This window comes from Coregonus lavaretus (genome assembly GCF_964263955.1).
Source record: "Coregonus lavaretus genome assembly, chromosome: 3".
In the NCBI taxonomy this organism is placed as follows: Eukaryota; Metazoa; Chordata; class Actinopteri; order Salmoniformes; family Salmonidae; genus Coregonus; species Coregonus lavaretus.
The window spans coordinates 10,709,681-10,712,663 of record NC_139990.1 but is presented as its reverse complement, the minus strand read 5'-3'; positions in this window follow the sequence as shown (position 1 = coordinate 10,712,663).

Below are 2,983 nucleotides of genomic sequence, written 5' to 3'. Positions count from 1 at the left end.
AGTCTGCTTTCCAACAGACACTGGGAGACAAATTCACCTTTCAGCAGAACAATAACCTAAAACACAAGGCCAAATATACACTGCAGTTGCTTACCAAGACAACATTGTACATTCCTGAGTGGCCTAGTTACAGTTTTGACTTAATATCGCCTTGAAAATCTATTGCAAGACTTGAAAATGGCTGTCTAGCAATGATGAACAACCAACTTGATAGAGCTTGAAGAATTTTTTCAAGAAAAATTTGCAAATATTGTACAATCCAGGTGTGTAAAGCTCTTAGAGACTTACTCAGAAAGACTCACAGCTGTAATTACTGCCAAAGGTGATTCTAACACGTATTGACTCAGGGATGTAAATACTTATGTAAATTAGATATTTCTGTATTTAATTTTCAATAAATTTGCAAAATGTTCTAAAAACATGTTTTCACTATTTCATTATGGGCATTGTGAATTCAGGCTGTAACACAACAAAATATGGAATACGTCAAGTGGTATGAATACTTTGAAGGCACTGTATCTTTTCATCTTAATTCGGAGCAGAGTTTTTGGCAAACCTGGTGGCATAAGAAACTGAGGGAGATTACCCTAATTTAGTTACCAAACTTTGCATCTGCACAGTTCTTCCAGTAAATGTGTTTTTGTTCAATTCTCTGTGTAAATTGTTCAAAGTAGTCCTTGTGCATGGAGTTGTATGTTTTGTTAAACTTTGAAAACAATGGTTTTTGTTTGGCATACATTTTAAAGTGAACAGTGAGTCAAAGCATCATTCCAATACCGTGGAATTGACCGACAACAGCTTTATTCTGGGCTACAATAGTGAGTGTGTGTATGTGTCACAAACAGCATACTGGACCACAGTCCCCCATGTTTCTCTATAAGCCCCCCTCAATCCATCCTGATCCTAAAACCAACTCTGCCAGTCAGCAGCATCCCCAGTGAACAGCGCAGCACCCACCACCACTAAACCCCCCCAGTAAACCATCCCCCCTCTTCTCAGGTGTCTGGCATAGCAGGAGTACATGCGGGGGGAGGGGTCAGTCAGTGTATACGGGAAGGGGGTCACTTTTATGACGCTGGCAGCTGCAAAGCCCAAAAGAATTCACTCACAAACACATGCCTGACACGCACCTTCTGAAAGGTCCCCCCTCCACACACACACACTAGCCATATCACTCTGTTTGCCACCTGTGCCTCTGCAACAGAAAGCCAGGCAGGCTGTGAGGGGTTAAATCATAACCTGGCCACCTGGTCTGTCAGACACCAGCTGGTCTCAGGAGAGAGGGAGTGTAAAAGAGAGTAAAAAAGGAATGAAGGCTTCTGTCTGAGGAGTCCTTATTGAGAGAAAGGGTGAATGAATCTCCTCCATCCATTAATCTCTCACTCCCTCCTTTTGCGTGTGTGGGAGAGCATGGTGGTGCCTAATACCTACTGTGATTAGTACACAGACGTGCCACACACACACACACGGCAGGTACCACCAATGTTTAACATGGGGTTATTTCATTCAAAGCATAGCGCTCTTTCTCTGGCCTATAAATAACAGTATAACAGTGAGGCATGTTAGTATCTGTCTGTACATGCCATTATAATAATGACACTGACTGACTACAAGACATGAACCAACAACACTCCTATTATTCTCTCTTATAGGCACATCTCTAACTTCCTATCTAAAACTATATGGGCCAGTCAATGGAGATTCTCCATTTAAAGAGCTTTTTAGTCCAGGAATAGGTTTAGTCTGTGTCCGGGAAATATTTAGTGGCAGGTTCTAACCTCTCATCTAAAACTCCATACCGGATCTGCAGCCATATTGGTTGGGTCTCTTTTAACAAATGTAGTTCATTATGCAGGGTATTATGCAAAATTGTAGGCCTATGTCAAAACTACAAATGTAAATCTGCTACTGGCAGCCAGTGTCTTCCTTATCACAAACCAGTTAGGGTGTTTGAAACATTATTATACTAGCCATAACCAAACACTAGCTAAAGGCTTGGTACATAGTACACTATTAGCAACATTCAACCTTATATTGTGTGTGATGTGTAGTATATGCATCTGTACGGTTTTGCCGGTGTTATTTAAAATTGTGCATGACAGATTCCCTCTCAATGACAAATGATTCTATTCAAAACGCTCACAAGGTAAGTGCATCTCTAACCCTGGCAAAAACGTTAGGCTAATCCACAGCCAACCAAAACAGCGGAGATGGTCCCTCAGTCTCACCTTGTCTTCCTGAGCTCTGCGACACACGGCATGATGGGACTTGCGGTCCGGAGAGGGTTTGGGGTGAAGGGGGGGAGAGGGGTGAAGAGGAGAGGGACGAGGAGGAGAGGATTGTTCATCCTCCTCCTCCTCCAGCACCACAATACACACACGGCTCGCACGCTCCGACCGCATTGGAAAAACACACATACACCGTACCCCCCTTATACAGACACACACGGCTCTGTAGTTCCAACCGCCCTCTTTCTCTTAAACACACACACCGTACCCCCTCTTTCAAACACACCAGCCACCCCTACTGTAACAGCGCAGCTCCTGGGGTATAATATAATCCAAGCTGAAAGCAGCTCTGTCCTCTCGATGTCCTCCACTGTTCCCGAGCTACAGCAGTCTGGCAGCTCCCTCCCTCTCTAAACAAAACAAACAGTCTAACACACACGCTCTCTCTCGCTCACTCTCCCGACAAGGTGGCTAGCTCAGGGATTCCTCAGTATAATGGCAGCAGCGGCATGCGGCAGACTGATCTGACTGGCTAGCACACAGGAAGCTACATATCCCCACTGCCGCTTGTGCTGCTGCAGCCAAACCCACACGCTCACATACACACGCGCACAGAGGCCCTATGATTAGTGCGGACAATGCTGTGAGCCGGAGCTGTGTGTGTATTTGTTGCTCTATTCAGCAGGCTGATGAAACCAGCGCTTTTTGAGAGAGAGAGAGAGAGAGAGAGAGAGAGAGAGAGAGAGAGAGAGGAG